Below are 22,443 nucleotides of genomic sequence, written 5' to 3'. Positions count from 1 at the left end.
AGGGTTAAAGAGAGTGAAACAAGATGAATGAGAGTTAAAGAGAGTGAAACAAGATGAAGGAGGGTTAAAGAGAGTGAAACAAGATGAAGGAGGGTTAAAGAGAGTGAAACAATATGAAGGAGGGTTAAAGGGAGTGAAACCAGGTGATGGAGGGTTAAAGAGAGTGAAACAAGATGAAGGAGGATTAAAGAGAGTGAAATAAGATGAAGGAGGGTAAATTGAGTCAAACAAGCAGAAGCAGGGTTAAAGAGAGTGAAACAAGATGAACGAGGGTTAAAGAGAGTGAGACAAGATGAAGGTGTGTTAAACAGAGTGAAACGCGATGAAGGAGGGTGAAAGAGAGTGAAACGAGACGAAGTAGGGTGAAAGAGAGTGAAACGAGATGAAGGAGGGTGAAAGACAGTGAAACGAGACGAAGTAGGGTGAAAGAGAGTGAAACGAGACGAAGGAGACTGAGAGTGAAACGAGACGAAGGAGGGTGAAAGAGACTGAAACGAGATGAAGGGGCGTTGAAGAGAGTGAAACGAGACGAAAGAGGGTCAAAGAGAGTGAAACGGGATGAAGAAGGGTGAAAGAGAGTCAAATGAGACGAAGGAGGGTTAAAGAGAGGGAAACGAGATGAAGGAGGGTTACAGACAGTGAAACGAGATGAAGGAGGGTTAAAGAGAGCGAAACGAGACAAAGGAGGGTTAAAGAGAGTGAAACGAGATGAATGAGAGTTAAAGAGAGTGAAACAAGCTGAGGGAGGGTTAAAGAGAGTGAAACAAGATGAATGAGAGTTAAAGAGAGTGAAACAAGATGAATGAGGGTTAAAGAGACTGAAACAAGATGAATGAGGGTTAAGGAGAGTGAAATGAGATGAATGCGGGTTAAAGAGAGTGAAACAAGATGAAGGAGGGTTAAAGAGAGTGAAACAAGATGAAGGAGGGCGAAAGAGAGTGAAACAATATGAAGGAGGGTTAAAGGGAGTGAGACAAGATGATGGAGGGTTAAAGAGAGTGAAACAAGATGAAGGAGGATTAAAGAGAGTGAAACAAGATGAAGGAGGGTTAAATCGAGTTAAACGAGCAGAAGCAGGGTTAAAGAGAGTGAAACAAGATGAACGAGGGTTAAAGAGAGTGAGACAAGATGAAGGAGTGTTAAACAGAGTGAAACGAGACGAAGTAGGGTGAAAGAGAATGAAACAAGATGAAGGAGTGTTAAACAGAGTGAAACGCAATGAAGGAGGGTGAAAGAGAGTGAAACGAGACGAAGTAGGGTGAAAGAGAGTGAAACGAGATGAAGGAGGGTGAAAGGCAGTGAAACGAGACGAAGTAGGGTTAAAGAGACTGAAACAATATGAAGGAGGCTTAAAGGGAATGAAACAAGATGATGGAGGGTTAAAGAGAGTGAAACAAGATGAAGGAGGATTAAAGAGAGTGAAACGAGATGAAGGAGGGTTAAATAGAGTTAAACAAGCAGAAGCAGGGTTAAAGAGAGTGAAACAAGATGAACGAGGGTTAAAGAGAGGGAGACAAGATGAAGGAGTGTTAAACAGAGTGAAACGCGATGAAGGAGGGTGAAAGAGAGTGAAACGAGACGAAGTAGGGTGAAAGAGTGAAACAAGATGAAGGAGGGTGAAAGACAGTGAAACGAGACGAAGTAGGGTGAAAGAGAGTGAAACGAGATGAAGGAGGGTGAAAGACAGTGAAAAGAGACGAAGTAGTGTGAAAGAGAGTGAAACGAGATGATGGAGGGTGAAAGAGAGTGAACCGAGATGAAGTAGGGTAAAAGAGAGTGAAACAAGACGAAGGCGGGTGAAAGAGAGTGAAACAAGATGAAGGAGGGTTAAAGAGAGTGAAACGAGACGAAGGAGGGAGAAAGAGAGCAAAATGAGAGGAAGGAGGGTGAAAGAGAGCGAAACGAGAAGAAGGGAGGTGGAAGAGAGTGAAATGAGATGAAGGAGGGTGAAAGAGAGTGAAACAAGACGAAGGAGGGTTAAAGAGAGCGAAACGAGACGAAGGAGGGTGAAAGAGAGCAAAACGAGAAGAAGGGAGGTGAAAGAGAGTGAAACGAGATGAAGGAGGGTGAAAGAGAGTGAAACAAGACGAAGGAGGGTTAACGATAGTGAAACGAGACAAAGGAGGATTAAGGAGAGTGAAACGAGATGATGGAGGGTTAAAAAGAGTGAAACGAGACGAAGGATGGTGAAGGAGAGTAAAACGAGACGAAGGAGGGTTAAAGGGAGTGAAACGAGACGAAGTAGGGGGAAAGAGAGTGAAACGGGATGAAGGAGGGTGAAAGAGAGTGAAATGAGACGAAAGGAGGGTGAAAGAGACTGAAACGAGACGAAGGAGTGTTAAAGAGAGGGAAACGAGATGAAGGAGGGTTAAAGAGAGCGAAACAAGATAAAGGAGGGTGAAAGAGAGGGAAACGAGACGAAGGAGGGTGAAAGATAGTGAAACAAGATGAGGGAGGGCTAAAGAGCGTGGAACAAGAAAAAGGAGGGTTAAAGAGAGTGAAACAAGATGAAGGACGGTTTAAGAGAGTGAAACAAGATGAAGGAGGTTCAAAGAGAGTGAAACAAGATGAAAGAGGGTGAAAGAGAGTGAAACAAGATAAAGCAGGGTTAAAGAGAGTGAAACAAGATGAAGGAGGGTTAAAGAGAGTGAAACAAGATGAAGGAAGGTAAATTGAGTCAAACAAGCAGAAGCAGGGTTAAAGAGAGTGAAACAAGATGAACGAGGGTTAAGGAGAGTGAAATGAGATGAATGCGGGTTAAAGAGAGTGAAACAAGATGAAGGAGGGTTAAAGAGAGTGAAACAAGATGAAGGAGGGCGAAAGAGAGTGAAACAATATGAAGGAGGGTTAAAGGGAGTGAGACAAGATGATGGAGGGTTAAAGAGAGTGAAACAAGATGAAGGAGGATTAAAGAGAGTGAAACAAGATGAAGGAGGGTTAAATCGAGTTAAACGAGCAGAAGCAGGGTTAAAGAGAGTGAAACAAGATGAACGAGGGTTAAAGAGAGTGAGACAAGATGAAGGAGTGTTAAACAGAGTGAAACGAGACGAAGTAGGGTGAAAGAGAATGAAACAAGATGAAGGAGTGTTAAACAGAGTGAAACGCAATGGAGGGTGAAAGAGAGTGAAACGAGACGAAGTAGGGTGAAAGAGAGTGAAACGAGATGAAGGAGGGTGAAAGGCAGTGAAACGAGACGAAGTCGGGTTAAAGAGAGTGAAACAATATGAAGGAGGCTTAAAGGGAATGAAACAAGATGATGGAGGGTTAAAGAGAGTTAAACAAGATGAAGGAGGATTAAAGAGAGTGAAACGAGATGAAGGAGGGTTAAATAGAGTTAAACAAGCAGAAGCAGGGTTAAAGAGAGTGAAACAAGATGAACGAGGGTTAAAGAGAGGGAGACAAGATGAAGGAGTGTTAAACAGAGTGAAACGCGATGAAGGAGGGTGAAAGAGAGTGAAACGAGACGAAGTAGGGTGAAAGAGTGAAACAAGATGAAGGAGGGTGAAAGACAGTGAAACGAGACGAAGTAGGGTGAAAGAGAGTGAAACGAGATGAAGGAGGGTGAAAGACAGTGAAAAGAGACGAAGTAGTGTGAAAGAGAGTGAAACGAGATGATGGAGGGTGAAAGAGAGTGAAACGAGACGAATAGGGTAAAAGAGAGTGAAACAAGACGAAGGCGGGTGAAAGAGAGTGAAACAAGATGAAGGAGGGTTAAAGAGAGTGAAACGAGACGAAGGAGGGAGAAAGAGAGCAAAATGAGAGGAAGGAGGGTGAAAGAGAGCGAAACGAGAAGAAGGGAGGTGGAAGAGAGTGAAACGAGATGAAGGAGGGTGAAAGAGAGTGAAACAAGACGAAGGAGGGTTAAAGAGAGCGAAACGAGATGAAGGAGGGTGAAAGAGAGCAAAACGAGAAGAAGGGAGGTGAAAGAGAGTGAAAAGAGACGAAGTAGTGTGAAAGAGAGTGAAACGAGATGAAGGAGGGTGAAAGAGAGTGAAACAAGACGAAGGAGGGTTAAAGATAGTGAAACGAGACAAAGGAGGATTAAGGAGAGTAAAACGAGACGAAGGAGGGTTAAAGGGAGTGAAACGAGACGAAGTAGGGGGAAAGAGAGTGAAACGAGATGAAGGAGGGTGAAAGAGAGTGAAATGAGACGAAAGGAGGGTGAAAGAGACTGAAACGAGACGAAGGAGTGTTAAAGAGAGGGAAACGAGATGAAGGAGGGTTAAAGAGAGCGAAACAAGATAAAGGAGGGTGAAAGAGAGGGAAACGAGACGAAGGAGGGTGAAAGATAGTGAAACAAGATGAGGGAGGGTTAAAGAGCGTGGAACAAGATGAAGGAGGGTTAAAGAGAGTGAAACAAGATGAAGGACGGTTTAAGAGAGTGAAACAAGATGAAGGAGGTTCAAAGAGAGTGAAACAAGATGAAAGAGGGTGAAAGAGAGTGAAACAAGATAAAGTAGGGTTAAAGAGAGTGAAACAAGATGAAGGAGGGTTAAAGAGAGTGAAACAAGATGAAGGAAGGTAAATTGAGTCAAACAAGCAGAAGCAGGGTTAAAGAGAGTGAAACAAGATGAACGAGGGTTAAAGAGAGTGAGACAAGATGAAGGAGTGTTAAACAGAGTGAAACGCAATGAAGGAGGGTGAAAGAGAGTGAAACGAGACGAAGTAGGGTGAAAGAGAGTGAAACGAGATGAAGGAGGGTGAAAGGCAGTGAAACGAGACGAAGTAGGGTTAAAGAGAGTGAAACAATATGAAGGAGGGTTAAAGGGAATGAAACAAGATGAGGAGGGTTAAAGAGAGTGAAACAAGATGAAGGAGGATTAAAGAGAGTGTAACGAGATGAAGGAGGGTTAAATAGAGTTAAACAAGCAGAAGCAGGGTTAAAGAGAGTGAAACAAGATGAACGAGGGTTAAAGAGAGGGAGACAAGATGAAGGAGTGTTAAACAGAGTGAAACGTGATGAAGGAGGGTGAAAGAGAGTGAAACGAGACGAAGTAGGGTGAAAGAGTGAAACGAGATGAAGGAGGGTGAAAGACAGTGAAACGAGACGAAGTAGGGTGAAAGAGAGTGAAACGAGATGAAGGAGGGTGAAAGACAGTGAAAAGAGACGAAGTAGTGTGAAAGAGAGTGAAACGAGATGATGGAGGGTGAAAGAGAGTGAAACGAGACGAAGTAGGGTAAAAGAGAGTGAAACAAGACGAAGGCGGGTGAAAGAGAGTGAAACAAGATGAAGGAGGGTTAAAGAGAGTGAAACGAGACGAAGGAGGGAGAAAGAGAGCAAAATGAGAGGAAGGAGGGTGAAAGAGAGCGAAACGAGAAGAAGGGAGGTGGAAGAGAGTGAAACGAGATGAAGGAGGGTGAAAGAGAGTGAAACAAGACGAAGGAGGGTTAAAGAGAGCGAAACGAGACGAAGGAGGGTGAAAGAGAGCAAAACGAGAAGAAGGGAGGTGAAAGAGAGTGAAACGAGATGAAGGAGGGTGAAAGAGAGTGAAACAAGACGAAGGAGGGTTAACGATAGTGAAACGAGACAAAGGAGGATTAAGGAGAGTGAAACGAGATGATGGAGGGTTAAAAAGAGTGAAACGAGACGAAGGATGGTGAAGGAGAGTAAAACGAGACGAAGGAGGGTTAAAGGGAGTGAAACGAGACGAAGTAGGGGGAAAGAGAGTGAAACGGGATGAAGGAGGGTGAAAGAGAGTGAAATGAGACGAAAGGAGGGTGAAAGAGACTGAAACGAGACGAAGGAGTGTTAAAGAGAGGGAAACGAGATGAAGGAGGGTTAAAGAGAGCGAAATAAGATAAAGGAGGGTGAAAGAGAGGGAAACGAGACGAAGGAGGGTGAAAGATAGTGAAACAACATGAGGGAGGGTTAAAGAGCGTGGAACAAGAAAAAGGAGGGTTAAAGAGAGTGAAACAAGATGAAGGACGGTTTAAGAGAGTGAAACAAGATGAAGGAGGTTCAAAGAGAGTGAAACAAGATGAAAGAGGGTGAAAGAGAGTGAAACAAGATAAAGTAGGGTTAAAGAGAGTGAAACAAGATGAAGGAGGGTTAAAGAGAGTGAAACAAGATGAAGGAAGGTAAATTGAGTCAAACAAGCAGAAGCAGGGTTAAAGAGAGTGAAACAAGATGAACGAGGGTTAAGGAGAGTGAAATGAGATGAATGCGGGTTAAAGAGAGTGAAACAAGATGAAGGAGGGTTAAAGAGAGTGAAACAAGATGAAGGAGGGCGAAAGAGAGTGAAACAATATGAAGGAGGGTTAAAGGGAGTGAGACAAGATGATGGAGGGTTAAAGAGAGTGAAACAAGATGAAGGAGGATTAAAGAGAGTGAAACAAGATGAAGGAGGGTTAAATCGAGTTAAACGAGCAGAAGCAGGGTTAAAGAGAGTGAAACAAGATGAACGAGGGTTAAAGAGAGTGAGACAAGATGAAGGAGTGTTAAACAGAGTGAAACGAGACGAAGTAGGGTGAAAGAGAATGAAACAAGATGAAGGAGTGTTAAACAGAGTGAAACGCAATGAAGGAGGGTGAAAGAGAGTGAAACGAGACGAAGTAGGGTGAAAGAGAGTGAAACGAGATGAAGGAGGGTGAAAGGCAGTGAAACGAGACGAAGTAGGGTTAAAGAGAGTGAAACAATATGAAGGAGGGTTAAAGGGAATGAAACAAGATGATGGAGGGTTAAAGAGAGTGAAACAAGATGAAGGAGGATTAAAGAGAGTGAAACGAGATGAAGGAGGGTTAAATAGAGTTAAACAAGCAGAAGCAGGGTTAAAGAGAGTGAAACAAGATGAACGAGGGTTAAAGAGAGGGAGACAAGATGAAGGAGTGTTAAACAGAGTGAAACGCGATGAAGGAGGGTGAACGAGAGTGAAACGGGACGAAGTAGGGTGAAAGAGTGAAACGAGATGAAGGAGGGTGAAAGACAGTGAAACGAGACGAAGTAGGGTGAAAGAGAGTGAAACGAGATGAAGGAGGGTGAAAGACAGTGAAAAGAGACGAAGTAGTGTGAAAGAGAGTGAAACGAGATGATGGAGGGTGAAAGAGAGTGAAACGAGATGAAGTAGGGTAAAAGAGAGTGAAACAAGACGAAGGCGGGTGAAAGAGAGTGAAACAAGATGAAGGAGGGTTAAAGAGAGTGAAACGAGACGAAGTAGGGTAAAAGAGAGTGAAACAAGACGAAGGAGGGTTAAAGTGAGTGAGACAAGATGATGGAGGGTTAAAGAGAGTGAAACAAGATGAAGGAGGATTAAAGAGAGTGAAACAAGATGAAGGAGGGTTAAATCGAGTGAAACGAGACGAAGGAGGGAGAAAGAGAGCAAAATGAGAGGAAGGAGGGTGAAAGAGAGCGAAACGAGAAGAAGGGAGGTGGAAGAGAGTGAAACGAGATGAAGGAGGGTGAAAGAGAGTGAAACAAGACGAAGGAGGGTTAAAGAGAGCGAAACGAGACGAAGGAGGGTGAAAGAGAGCAAAACGAGAAGAAGGGAGGTGAAAGAGAGTGAAACGAGATGAAGGAGGGTGAAAGAGAGTGAAACAAGACGAAGGAGGGTTAAAGATAGTGAAACGAGACAAAGGAGGATTAAGGAGAGTGAAACGAGATGATGGAGGGTTAAAAAGAGTGAAACGAGACGAAGGATGGTGAAGGAGAGTAAAACGAGACGAAGGAGGGTTAAAGGGAGTGAAGCGAGACGAAGTAGGGGGAAAGAGAGTGAAACGAGATGAAGGAGGGTGAAAGAGAGTGAAATTAGACGAAAGGAGGGTGAAAGAGACTGAAACGAGACGAAGGAGTGTTAAAGAGAGGGAAACGAGATGAAGGAGGGTTAAAGAGAGCGAAACAAGATAAAGGAGGGTGAAAGAGAGGGAAACGAGACGAAGGAGGGTGAAAGATAGTGAAACAAGATGAGGGAGGGTTAAAGAGCGTGGAACAAGATGAAGGAGGGTTAAAGAGAGTGAAACAAGATGAAGGACGGTTTAAGAGAGTGAAACAAGATGAAGGAGGTTCAAAGAGAGTGAAACAAGATGAAAGAGGGTGAAAGAGAGTGAAACAAGATAAAGTAGGGTTAAAGAGAGTGAAACAAGATGAAGGAGGGTTAAAGAGAGTGAAACAAGATGAAGGAAGGTAAATTGAGTCAAACAAGCAGAAGCAGGGTTAAAGAGAGTGAAACAAGATGAACGAGGGATAAAGAGAGTGAGACAAGATGAAGGAGTGTTAAACAGAGTGATACGCGATGAAGGAGGGTGAAAGAGAGTGAAACGAGACGAAGTAGGGTGAAAGAGAGTGAAACGAGATGAAGGAGGGTGAAAGACAGTGAAACGAGACGAAGTAGACTGAAAGAGAGTGAAACGAGACGAAGGAGAGTGAGAGTGAAACGAGACGAAGGAGGGTGAAAGAGACTGAAACGAGATGAAGGAGGGTGAAAGAGAGTGAAACGAGACGAAGGAGGGTTAAAGAGAGTGAAACGAGATGAAGGAGGATGAAAGAGAGTGAACCAAGTCGAAGGAGGATTAAGGAGAGTGAAACGAGATGATGGAGGGTTAAAAAGAGTGAAACGAGACGAAGGAAGGTGAACGAGAGCAAAACGAGACGAAGGAGGTTTCAAGAGAGTGAAACAAAATGAAGAAGGGTTAAAGGGAATGAAACAAGATGAAGGGGCGTTGAAGAGCGTGAAACGAGACGAAAGAGGGTCAAAGAGAGTGAAACGGGACGAAGAAGGGTGAAAGAGAGTGAAATGAGACAAAGGAGGGTTAAAGAGAGTGAAACAAGATGAAGGAGATGTTAAAGAGAGTGAAATAAGATGAATGAGAGTTAAAGAGAGTGAAACAAGATGAGGGAGGGTTAAAGAGAGTGAAACAAGATGAATGAGAGTTAAAGAGAGTGAAACAAGATGAAGGAGGGTTAAAGAGAGTGAAACAAGATGAAGGAGGGTTAAAGAGAGTGAAACAATATGAAGGAGGGTTAAAGGGAGTGAAACCAGGTGATGGAGGGTTAAAGAGAGTGAAACAAGATGAAGGAGGATTAAAGAGAGTGAAATAAGATGAAGGAGGGTAAATTGAGTCAAACAAGCAGAAGCAGGGTTAAAGAGAGTGAAACAAGATGAACGAGGGTTAAAGAGAGTGAGACAAGATGAAGGAGTGTTAAACAGAGTGATACGCGATGAAGGAGGGTGAAAGAGAGTGAAACGAGACGAAGTAGGGTGAAAGAGAGTGAAACGAGATGAAGGAGGGTGAAAGACAGTGAAACGAGACGAAGTAGGGTGAAAGAGAGTGAAACGAGACGAAGGAGACTGAGAGTGAAACAAGACGAAGGAGGGTGAAAGAGACTGAAACGAGATGAAGGAGGGTGAAAGAGAGTGAAACGAGACGAAGGAGTGTTAAAGAGAGTGAAACGAGATGAAGGAGGGTGAAAGAGAGTGAACCAAGACGAAGGAGGATTAAGGAGAGTGAAACGAAATAATGGAGGGTTAAAAAGAGTGAAACGAGACGAAGGAGGGTGAAGGAGAGTAAAACGAGACGAAGGAGGTTTCAAGAGAGTGAAACAAAATGAAGAAGGGTGAAAGGGAATGAAACAAGATGAAGGGGCGTTGAAGAGAGTGAAACGAGACGAAAGAGGGTCAAAGAGAGTGAAACGGGATGAAGAAGGGTGAAAGAGAGTCAAATGAGACGAAGGAGGGTTAAAGAGAAGGAAACGAGATGAAGGAGGGTTACAGAGAGTGAAACGAGATGAAGGAGGGTTAAAGAGAGCGAAACGAGACAAAGGAGGGTTAAAGGGAGTGAAACAAGATGAATGAGAGTTAAAGAGAGTGAAACAAGCTGAGGGAGGGTTAAAGAGAGTGAAACAAGATGAATGAGAGTTAAAGAGAGTGAAACAAGATGAATGAGGGTTAAAGAGACTGAAACAAGATGAATGAGGGTTAAGGAGAGTGAAATGAGATGAATGCGGGTTAAAGAGAGTGAAACAAGATGAAGGAGGGTTAAAGAGAGTGAAACAAGATGAAGGAGGGCGAAAGAGAGTGAAACAAGATGAAGGAGGGTTAAAGGGAGTGAGACAAGATGATGGAGGGTTAAAGAGAGTGAAACAAGATGAAGGAGGATTAAAGAGAGTGAAACAAGATGAAGGAGGGTTAAATCGAGTTAAACGAGCAGAAGCAGGGTTAAAGAGAGTGAAACAAGATGAACGAGGGTTAAAGAGAGTGAGACAAGATGAAGGAGTGTTAAACAGAGTGAAACGAGACGAAGTAGGGTGAAAGAGAATGAAACAAGATGAAGGAGTGTTAAACAGAGTGAAACGCAATGAAGGAGGGTGAAAGAGAGTGAAACGAGACGAAGTAGGGTGAAAGAGAGTGAAACGAGATGAAGGAGGGTGAAAGACAGTGAAACGAGACGAAGTAGGGTTAAAGAGAGTGAAACAATATGAAGGAGGGTTAAAGGGAATGAAACAAGATGATGGAGGGTTAAAGAGAGTGAAACAAGATGAAGGAGGATTAAAGAGAGTGAAACGAGATGAAGGAGGGTTAAATAGAGTTAAACAAGCAGAAGCAGGGTTAAAGAGAGTGAAACAAGATGAACGAGGGTTAAAGAGAGTGAGACAAGATGAAGGAGTGTTAAACAGAGTGAAACGCGATGAAGGAGGGTGAAAGAGAGTGAAACGAGACGAAGTAGGGTGAAAGAGTGAAACGAGATGAAGGAGGGTGAAAGACAGTGAAACGAGACGAAGTAGGGTGAAAGAGAGTGAAACGAGATGAAGGAGGGTGAAAGACAGTGAAACGAGACGAAGTAGCGTGAAAGAGAGTGAAACGAGATGATGGAGGGTGAAAGAGAGTGAAACGAGACGAAGTAGGGTAAAAGAGAGTGAAACAAGACGAAGGAGGGTGAAAGAGAGTGAAACAAGATGAAGGAGGGTTAAAGAGAGTGAAACGAGACGAAGGAGGGAGAAAGAGAGCGAAATGAGAGGAAGGAGGGTGAAAGAGAGCGAAACGAGAAGAAGGGAGGTGGAAGAGAGTGAAACGAGGTGAAGGAGGGTGAAAGAGAGTGAAACAAGACGAAGGAGGGTTAAAGATAGTGAAACGAGACAAAGGAGGATTAAAGAGAGTGAAACGAGATGATGGAGGGTTAAAAAGAGTGAAACGAGACGAAGGAGGGTGAAGGAGAGTAAAACGAGACGAAGGAGGTTTCAAGAGAGTGAAACAAAATGAAGAAGGGTTAAAGAGAATGAAACAAGATGAAGGGGCGTTGAAGAGAGTGAAACAAGATGAAGGAGGGTTCAAGAGTGTGAAACAAGATGAAGGAGGGATAAGAGAATGAAAGAATATGAAAGGGGGTTAAAAAGAGTGAAAGAAGATGAAAGGGGGTTAAAGAGAGTGAAACAAGATGAAGGAAGGTTAAAGAGAGTGAAACAAGATGAAGGAGGATTAAAGTGAGTGAAACAAGATGAACGAGAGTTAAAGAGAGTGAAACAAGATGAATGAGTGTTAAGGAGAGTGAAACCTGATGAATGCGGGTTAAAGAGAGTGAAACAAGATGAAGGAGGGTTAAAGAGAGTGAAATAAGATGAATGAGAGTTAAAGAGAGTGAAACAAGATGAGGGAGGGTTAAAGAGAGTGAAACAAGATGAATGAGAGTTAAAGAGAGTGAAACAAGATGAATGAGGGTTAAGGACAGTGAAACAGGATGAAGGAGGGTTAAAGAGAGTGAAACAAGATGAAGGAGCGTTAAAGAGAGTAAAACAAGATGAAGGTGGGTTAAAGAGAGTGAAACAAGATGAAGGAGGTTTAAGGAGAGTGTAACAAGATGAAGGAGGGTTAAAGAGAGTGATACAAGATGAAGGAGGATTAAAGAGAGTGAAACAAGGTGAAGGAGGTTTCAAGAGAGTGAAACAAGATGAACGAGGGTTAAAGAGAATGAAACAAGATGAAGGGGCGTTAAAGAGAGTGAAACATGAAGGAGGGTTCCAGAGTGCGAAACAAGATGAAGGAGGGTTAAAGAGAATGAAAGAAGATGAAGGAGGGTTCAATAGAGTGAAACAAGATGGAGGAAGGTTAGAGAGAGTGAAACAAGATGTAGGAGGGTTCAAGAGTGTGAAACAAGATGAAGGAGGGTTAAAGAGAATGAAAGAAGATTAAAGAGGGTTCAAGAGAGTGAAACAAGATGGAGGAGGGGTAAAGAGAGTGAAACAAGGTGAAGGAGTGTTAAAGAGAGTAAAACAAGATGAATGAGAGTTAGAGAGAGCGAAACACGATGAATGAGGGTTAAGGACAGTGAAACGAGATGAATGCGAGTTAAAGAGAGTGAAACAAGATGAAAAAGGGTTAAAGAGTGTGAAACAAGATGAAGGAGGGTTAAAGAGAATGAAACGTGATAAAGGGGCGTTAAAGAGAGTGAAAGAATATGAAGGAGTGTTAAAGGGAGTGAAACAAGATGAATGAGAGTTAAAGAGAGTGAACCAAGATGAATGAGAGTAAAGGAGAGTGAAACAGGTTGAATGTGGGTTAAAGAGAGTGAAACAAGATGAATGAGGGTTAAAGAGAGTGAAACAAGATGAAGGTGCGTTAAAGTGAGTGAAACAAGATGAAGGAGGGTTCAAGAGTGTGAAACAAGATGAAGGAGGGTTAAAGAGAATGAAAGAAGATTAAGGAGGGTTCAAGAGAGTGAAACAAGATGGAGGAGGGGTAAAGAGAGTGAAACAAGATGAAGGAGTGTTCAAGAGAGTGAAACAAGATGGAGGAGGGGTAAAGAGAGTGAAACAAGATGAAGGAGTGTTAAAGAGAGTAAAACAAGATGAATGAGAGTTAGAGAGAGCGAAACACGATGAATGAGGGTTAAGGACAGTGAAACGAGATGAATGCGGGTTAAAGAGAGTGAAACAAGATGAAAATGGGTTAATGAGTGTGAAACAAGATGAAGGAGGGTTAAAGAGAATGAAACGTGATGAAGGGGCGTTAAAGAGAGTGAAAGAATATGAAGGAGTGTTAAAGGAAGTGAAACAAGATGAATGAGAGTTAAAGAGAGTGAACCAAGATGAATGAGGGTAAAGGAGAGTGAAACAGGTTGAATGTGGGTTAAAGAGAGTGAAACAAGATGAATGAGGGTTAAAGAGAGTGAAACAAGATGAAGGTGCGTTAAAGTGAGTGAAACAAGATGAAGGAGGGTTAAAGAGAGTGAAACAAGGTGAAGGAGGTTTCAAGAGAGTGAAACAAGATGAAGGAGGGTTAAAGAGAATGAAACAAGATGAAGGAGGGTTAAATAGAGTGAAACAAGATGAATGAGAGTTAAAGAGAGTGAAACAAGATGAGGGAGGGTTAAAGAGAGTGAAACAAGGTGAATGAGAGTCAAAGAGAGTGAACCAAGATGAATGAGGGTAAAGGAGAGTGAAACAGGATGAATGCGGGTTAAAGAGAGTGAAACAAGATGAAAGAGGGTTAAAGAGAGTGAAACAAGATGAAGGTGCGTTAAAGTGAGTGAAACAAGATGAAGGAGGGTTAAAGAGAGTGATACAAGATGAAGGAGGATTAAAGAGAGTGAAACAAGGTGAAGGGTTAAAGAGAGTGAAACAAGATGAAAATGGGTTAATGAGTGTGAAACAAGATGAAGGAGGGTTAAAGAGAATGAAACGTGATGAAGGGGCGTTAAAGAGAGTGAAAGAATATGAAGGAGTGTTAAAGGGAGTGAAACAAGATGAATGAGAGTTAAAGAGAGTGAACCAAGATGAATGAGGGTAAAGGAGAGTGAAACAGGTTGAATGTGGGTTAAAGAGAGTGAAACAAGATGAATGAGGGTTAAAGAGAGTGAAACAAGATGAAGGTGCGTTAAAGTGAGTGAAACAAGATGAAGGAGGGTTAAAGAGAGTGAAACAAGGTGAAGGAGGTTTCAAGAGAGTGAAACAAGATGAAGGAGGGTTAAAGAGAATGAAACAAGATGAAGGAGGGTTAAATAGAGTGAAACAAGATGAATGAGAGTTAAAGAGAGTGAAACAAGATGAGGGAGGGTTAAAGAGAGTGAAACAAGGTGAATGAGAGTCAAAGAGAGTGAACCAAGATGAATGAGGGTAAAGGAGAGTGAAACAGGATGAATGCGGGTTAAAGAGAGTGAAACAAGATGAAAGAGGGTTAAAGAGAGTGAAACAAGATGAAGGTGCGTTAAAGTGAGTGAAACAAGATGAAGGAGGGTTAAAGAGAGTGATACAAGATGAAGGAGGATTAAAGAGAGTGAAACAAGGTGAAGGAGGTTTCAAGAGAGTGAAACAAGATGAAGGGGCGTTAAAGAGAGTGAAACAAGCAGAAGCAGGGTGAAAGAGAGTGAAACAAGATGAAGGAGGGTTCAAGAGTGTGATACAAGATGAAGGAGGGATAAGAGAATGAAAGAAAATGAAGGAGGGTTCATGAGAGTGAAACAAAATGGAGGAGGGTTAAAGAGAGTGAAACAAGATGAAAGGGGGTTCAAGAGAGTGAAAGAAGATGCAGGTGGGTTAAAGAGAGTGAAACAAGATGAAGGAGGGTTAAAGAGAGTGAAACAAGATGAAGGAGGGTTAAGGAGAGTAAAACAAGATGAATGAGAGTTAGAGAGAGCGAAACAAGATGAATGAGGGTTAAGGAGAGTGAAACGAGATGAATGCGGGTTAAAGAGAGTGAAACAAGGTGAAAAAGGGTTAAAGAGTGTGAAAGAAGATGAAGGAGGGTTAAAGAGAATGAAACAAGATGAAGGGGCGTTAAAGAGAGTGAAACAATATGAAGGAGTGTTAAAGGGAGTCAAACAAGATGAAGGATGGTTAAAGAGAGTTAAACAAGATGAAGGAGGGTTAAAGAGAGTGAAACAAGATGAAGGAGGGTTAAAGAGATTTTGCACGTCATTGCCGCTTTAAATGGGCGGAGCCACAGTTGCCGCACGTCGTGATGCCAGTGCGCTCGTTGCGCTACTACGCAGTGGTCCTGCGCATGCATGGTGCGGTGCAGGTGCGCATCACGTTCGTCCATGTCATCGTCCCCTCGTTTGACTCGTACAAGCGCGGGAAACCGCAAAAAGCGCACAAAATGGCCGACCTCATCCAGGCTGCAGCCTTGGAGGTGTTCAATTGTTTGGACCCGTTCCACCTCGTGGGGAGAATGTCGCACTGTTTCAGCCGCCTGCATGTGGGAGTACCGGCTGGTGGCATTTTCATGCAGGACACAGGTCTCAATGGCAGTCGCTAGGGTGAGTTGCTTAATTTTGAGGAGTTGCTGACGCAGGGGGTCCGACAGAACACCAAATACGATCTGGTCGTGTATCATGGAGTCGGAGGTGGGCCCATAGCCACAGGACTGCGCAAGGATGCGGAGGTGTGTTAAATAGGTTTGGAAAGGCTCGTCCTTACTCTGCAAACCCTGCCGGAAAAGGTATCTTTCGAAGCTTTCATTGACCTCTATGTTGAAGCGGGTATCGAATTTGAGGAGAACCGTCTTGTACTTTGTCTTGTCCTCGTCGTCTGCAAATGTGAGTGAGTTGGAGATGTGGATGGAGTGTTGCCCGGCTGTGGAGAGGAGCAGAGCAATCTTCCTGGTGTCCGAGGCGTTCTCCCTGTCCGTGGCTTCGAGGAAGAGCTGGAAGCGCTGTTTAAATATCTTCCAATTGACCCCGAGATTGCCGGCAATGCGGAGCGGCGGCGGCGAGTTGATGTTCTCCATACTTCAGGATGCCGGAATGCTGATTAGTTGCAGGTGGGTCTCAGAAGTGCTAGTATGCAACCACTCCTTGTACCATGATGTGTTGGGTGTTCTGGATCACAAACAGGTCACCAACACTGGAAGTGGTGCAACTCTATTTTATGATCAGGTTAACTCTCTTAACATACTTGAACTGTGGGTAAATGCAATACCAGCTTTAACTGTTGACCCTTGCCTCGTCCTAACCAGGTGATGCACTCAGCACATGGTGAATGTCTGTGTTGCAGGCTATGAGCTCTGTGCTCCGAGCTGGCTGCCTCTAGAATGAGTGGGAACTCTCCTGTCCCCTATCTTTATAGTGAGTGTGCTCTCACTGGTGATTGGCTGCGGTGTTGTGTATGCTGATTGGTCCCACTGTATGTCCATCTGTGTGTGTGTGTGTGTGTCTGCACCATAATATACTGGTGTATATTATGACAGAGCTGTTAGAGAATGCAATAGAAAATAGCAATTTTAAAAACAAGACAGATGGCTTGGTTCGGGGCAGGGGGATTTTAAATACATGAAAAATGTAGTCTCTGCACTTAACTTAGTTTCCATTTCATCTGGGTGACCACTTTGAGGATCATCTTCACTCAGTCCACAAGCATGACCCCAGTCTTCCTGTTGTGTGCCATTTAAACTCAGCACCTTGCTCTCATGCCCACATGTCCGCTTTGGTCTGCTGCAATGCTACAGTGAAACTCGGCACAAAGTGGAGGAGCAGGATCTCATCTTCTATTGTGATGCTGAGTTCGGCAACTTTAGATTGTGACCTTTCTCCTCCAACTTAAACACCTTTTTTTTTTAAATCCAACATCCTCCTCCCTGTCCAATACCAGGTCATTTGTCTTTTGTTCTTAAAGTTGCTACTTTTTGTTGCAATCTCATACAGCTGAAATACATTCTCTCCCTCCTTTCAGTTCTGACGAAGATTCAAAGGACTCAAAACGTTAACTTTGCTTTCTCTCCTAATAGATGCTGCCAGACCCGCTGAGTTTTTCTGGCATCCTTGGTTCTTGTGCCTTTCTGTTTGTGCTGCTACCTTTATCTGCTAACCACTATTTCACAAAACAACATTTGGAAATGCATTTGTGGCATGGGGTAGGTGGGTATAAAATTTTGCTTCATGTATTGAGAGGGGAAAGGAATAAGTTAAGAAATAGCACAGCTGTTTATATTTTACCATCCATTGCAAAAGCAAATCACACACCTGTGATTTCCCAATGTGCACCGAGAGTCTTTTGATCAGGGATACCAATTCAGAAAGTCATCCGTCCAGAGTCCATGGTGCAGGATTCAATCAGTGAATACTTTGAGTATGGAGTATTTGATGCACGATCAATTACACAAAGACGAGAGTAGGATGTAATCGAGGCTTTATTACACTGAGATGTGTGGCCTCCTACAGCAGCTGACAAAATGGTTGCTGTACTGGGAGCACACATATTTATACTCCGCCTACTGGGCGGAATCAGCAGGCAGGGATCTACCCCCGTACCTGTAGTACAGGGGCCTTACCGTAGACCACCTATATCAACATCCTATATATACAAGAAATACATCAGTGGTGACTACCACATTCACCCCCTGTTAAAAAATGAGTCCGGCAGGGGTGGTAGAGAACTATATACTGAAAGTTGTGTTTTAAAAGTACAGATAATATTACAAATTCAGACGATCCGGTGCCTTGATCTGTCATTGAGAACGCCGCAGTGTTGGTGGCGACTCCGACGGCGGCTTGGTCTTCAGTAATTCCGGGAGCATGTCAAAATCCTCTTCATCCCCGGTGTGAGCAAGTGGAGGATGGACTGTCCCGAAGCGGGGTCTGCAGTGGGGTGCGCCGGGGGAGGGGAGGGTTGCACCTAGGCTTGGGGGGGGGGGGTGGTGGAACCAGTTGGTGCCAGGTCCCTGAGGGAGACTGTCTTGGCAGCTGTCGGGGTGCGCTACGTAGGCGTACTGCGGGTTGGCGTGAAGTAGCTGTACCCTCTCAACCAACAGGTCCGCCTTGTGGAGTCGATCGTGTCTACGGAGGAGAACGGGTCCTGGGGCTGCCAGCCATGTCGGGAGTGAAACCCCGGAGGTGGACTTCCTAGGGAAGGCAAAGAGACGTTCATGGGGGTTTCATTAGTCACGGTGCACAGGAGGGACTGAATGGAGTGAAGTGCGTCGGGGAGGAACTCCTGCCAGCGGGAGGCCTGGAGATTTGGACCGTAGGGCCAGCTGGACGGCCCACCAGACCGTCCCATTCTCCCTCTCCACCTGCCCATTTCCCCTGCGGTTGTAGCTGGTCGTCCTGCTCGAGACAATGCCCCTGTTGAGCAGGTACTGGCGCAGCTCATTGCTCATGAATGAGGATCCCCGGTCGCTGTGGATGTTGGCGGTAAAGCAAAACAGAGCGAAGATGGTGTTGAGGGTTTTGATGACGGTGGCAGACGTCATGTCGGGGCATGGGACGGCAAAGGGGAATCGGGAATATTCATCGACCACACTGAGAAAGTACGTGTTGCGGTCGGTGGATAGGGAGGGGCCCTTTGAAGTCCACGCTGAGGCGTTCAAAGGGGCGGGAGGCCTTTACAGGCGCGCACGGTCTGGCTGGTAGAAGTGCGGTTTACACTCTGCGCAGGCCTAGCAGTCGCTGGTTATCGCCCTGACTTCCTCAATGAAGTAGGGCAGGTTGCGAGCCTTGATGAAATGTTAAAAACGTGTGACGCCTGGGTGACAGAGGTTGTCATGCAGGGTCCGGAGTCGGTCAACTTGTGTGCTGGCACATGTACCTCGGGATAGGGCATCGGGGGGCTCGTTGAGCTTACCGGGGCGATACAAAATCTCGTAATTGTAGGTGAAGAGCTCGGTCCTCCACCTCAAGATTTTATCATTTTTGATCTTGCCCCGCTATGTGTTATTAAACATGAAGGCAACTGACCGTTCATCAGTGAGGAGAGTGAATCTCCTGCCGGCCACCTAATGCCTCCAATGCCGCACAGCTTCAACGATGGCTTGGGCCTCCTTTTTGATGGAGGAGTGCCGAATTTCGGAGGCATGGAGAGTGCGGGAAAAGAATGCCACGGGCCTGCCTGCCTGGTTGAGGGTGGCGGCCAGAGCGACGTCTGATGCAGCGCTCTCGACTTGGAAGGGGAGCGTCTCGTTGACCGCGTGCATCGCGGCTTTGCCGAAGTCAGCCTTGATATGGTTGAAGACCTTGGATGCCTCGGCCGTCAGAGGAAAAACAGTGGATTGAATGAGTGGGCGGGCCTTGTCCGCGTAGTTTGGGACCCACTGGGCGTAATACGAAAAGAACCCCAGGCAACGTTTGAGGGCCTTGGGGCAGTGGGGAAGGGGGAGTTCCATGAGGGGGCGCATGTGATCGGGGTCGGTCCCTAGAACTCCATTCTGAACCACATAGCCGAGGATGGCTAAGCTGTTCGTGCTGAACACGCACTTCTCCTTGTTATACGTGAGGTTGAAGAAAATGGCGGTGTGGAGAAATTTGGCGAGGTTGGCGTCATGGTCCTGCTGGTCATGGCCACAGATTGTGACATTATCCAGGTACGGGAAAGTGGCCCGCAGCCCGTACCGGTCAACCATTCAGTCCATCTCCTGTTGGAAGACCGAGACCCCGTTGGTGACGCCGAAGGGAACCCTAAGAAAGCGGTAAAGGCGGCCATCTGCCTCAAACGCAGTGTATGGGAGGTCCGCCTTGCGGATGGGGAGCTGGTGGTAGGACGATTTCAGGTCTACTGTCGAGAAGACCCGATACTGAGCAATCTGATTGGCCATATCAGATATGCGTGGGAGAGGGTACGCGTCGGGCAGCGTGTACCGATTAATGGTCTGACTGTAGTCCACGACCATCCTGTTTTTCTCTCTAGTCTTGACCATTACCACTTGGGCTCTCCAGGTGCTGTTGCTGGCCTCGATGATGGCTTCCCGAAGGAGCCGCTGGACTTCAGACCTGATGAAAGTTCAGTCCTGGGCGCTGTACCGTCTGCTCCTGGCGGCGATGGGTTTGTAATCCGGGGTTAGGTTTGCAAAAAGGGAAGGTGGGTCGACCTTAAGTGTCGCGAGGCTGCACACAGTAAGGGGTGGTAGGGGCCTGCCGAATTTCAGGGTTAGGCACTGGAGGTTGCACTGGAAGTCCAGGCCGAGTAGCAAGGCAGCGCAGAGGTTGGGGATGACGTAGAGGCAGAAGCCGCTGAACTCCATGCCCTGGACAATGAGAGTGGCGATGCAGTACCCCCGGATCACCACGGAGTGGGACCCAGAGGCCAGGGAGATTCTCTGGTTAGCAGGGTATACCGCGAGGGAGCAGTGCCTTACCGCATCGGGGTGAATGAAGCTCTCAGTGCTCCCGGAGTCCAGCAGGCAGGAGATCTCATGCCCGTTGACCTTCACTTTAGTTGAAGCAGTCGCGAGGTTATGTGGTCGAGACTGGTCAATCGTGACCGAGGCGAGACGCGGCTGGTAATTGGCAGTTGCAGGCGATGAGCGGCTGGATGAGGTGCCCAACGGGCATGGGTCCTGAGTCGGGTAAGATGGCGGCGCACACGGGATGCACGTGTCGTGGGGGAAGCAAGATGGCGGCTCCCGTTGGTCCTGGGAGGAACAAGATGGTGGCGCCCACGGGCCGCACGTGATGCGAGTCGGGCAAGATGGCCGCACGTGGTCCTAGGAGGGGAAGATGGCGGCGCCCACTGGCTGCACGTGGGGGGGTGCCAGGACAATAGCGGTGATTGAGCGGGCCTGGCACACCGCAGCAAAATGTCCCTTCTTGCCACAGGCCTTGCAGAGGGCGCTCCGCGCCGGGCAGCACTGTCGGGGGTGTTTTGACTGTCCACAGAAGTAGCATTTAGGCCCCCCGGGTTGGTTGGCTGCCGCACGGCACAAGCGTGGGATTGGCTGAGGGCGGTCACTGATGGGGTCCACGATGGGGCAGCAGTCTGCGGAGTCCACGATGCATAGGGGGTTGGGCTGCCCCTTCGGGGGCATAGACCTGAATGTTGCGTGATGCGGCCGTAAGTGAAAGCGCTAGTTTTTTGGTCGCCGCGAGGTTGAGCGTGGACCCCTCTAAGAGGCGCTGGCGGATGTAGTCAGACCCTATGCCCGTAACAAATGCGTCTCTCATTGCAAATTTGAGTGTTCCATGGTCGAAATGGCCTGACAGTCACAGTCTCTAACTAAGGGGAGCAGGGCGCGCCAGAAATTTTCCACCGACTCACCAGGAAGTTGACGCCGCGTGGAGAGGAGGTGCCTGGCGTAGAGTGTGTTAGTCCGCTGAGCGTAGTTTTCCTTCAGTAGCGCCATGGCCTCTGCGTAGGTCGGCGCATCCTGGACAAGTGGAAAGACGTTGGAGCTCAGCCGCGTGTAAAGGATCTGGAGCTTCTGCGCTTCTGGAATTTTGTCTGCCGCAGACCCGATGTACGCTTCAAAACAGGCTAGCCAATGTTCAAAGTCCTTTTTGGCGTTGTCTGCTTGCGGATGCAGCTACAGGCGATCCGGCTTGATGCAGAGGACCATCTTCTGAAAAACTCAGTGTAATAAATTGATGCACGATCAATTACACAAAGACGAGAGTAGGATGTAATCGAGGCTTTTTTACACTGAGATGTGTGGCCTCCTACAGCAGCTGATGAAATGGTTGCTGTACTGGGAGCACACATATTTATACTCCGCCTACTGGGCAGAACGAACCAGCAGGCAGGGATCTACCCCCGTACCTTTACTACAGGAGCATTACCGTAAAGCACCTATATCAACATCCTATATATACAATATATACATCAGTGGTGACTACCAAGTATTCAGAGATAATGATCATGGATTTGCAAATACTTGAAATTTGTTAAGCAAATCATAATGTATCGGTGAAGAGAATATAGTTAATGGATGTTTGGAATGTTTCACTGCAATACCGCATCAGAGACCTATTATATTAGTTAAGACATGTAGACCAGAAGATTTGGCTCCACAGCACTGGTGCAGGTGTTAAAGTACTCCAGAGCATGGCAAATGGTGGCGGAACCACTTCAAGCCACTTTTCATAGAATCATAGAATTTACAGTGCAGAAGGAGGCCATTCGGCCCATCGAGTCTGCACCATCCCTTGGAAAGAGCACCCTACCCAAGCCCACACCTCCAGCCTATCCCCGTAAGCCAGTAACTCCACCCCACCTTTTTGGACACGAAGGGCAATTTATCATGGCCAATCCACCTAACCTGCACATGTTTAGACTGTGGGAGGAAACCGGAGGAAACCCATGCAGACACGAGAAGAACGTGCAGACTCCGCACAGACAGTGACCCAATCCGGAAATCGAACCTGGGACCTGGAGCTGTGAAGCAACTGTGCTGATCACTGTGCTACCGTGCCGCCCCAGTTTGGCATGACTATCCGACACATGTCATATGGGACTTTCAGATGAGGCGCATTTAATATTTATTTTTAGTTGCAGAGTTTGTGACCTTCCTGTGTTCAATATTGTTTGAAGAAAGTGTTACACTCAGAAGGGAGGCTGGACTTTGGCAAGTAGGTTGGAGGACTATTAGCAGAAAGTCTCCTTTCACTACTGGGGGGCTACAATTGGAGTCCCCCTTGGGCTGCAACAGAAATAGGAAACTGTGCACAGAGGGAGGAGGAGGAGAGTTCTGAATAGATGGCTGTATCCACCAAGGGTCTTCAGGGAGCACTTCTCCTATCACCACCACAGCCAGGAGAAGTCTAACATGGCTATGTTTCACCAAGGGCGCAGTCGCTGAACTATGCCACTTGCTCAAG

The sequence above is a fragment of the Scyliorhinus torazame genome, chromosome 5 (genome assembly GCF_047496885.1).
Source record: "Scyliorhinus torazame isolate Kashiwa2021f chromosome 5, sScyTor2.1, whole genome shotgun sequence".
Classification (NCBI taxonomy): domain Eukaryota; kingdom Metazoa; phylum Chordata; class Chondrichthyes; order Carcharhiniformes; family Scyliorhinidae; genus Scyliorhinus; species Scyliorhinus torazame.
The sequence above is the reverse complement of the archived record's forward strand: the minus strand, read 5'-3'. Positions refer to the sequence as shown.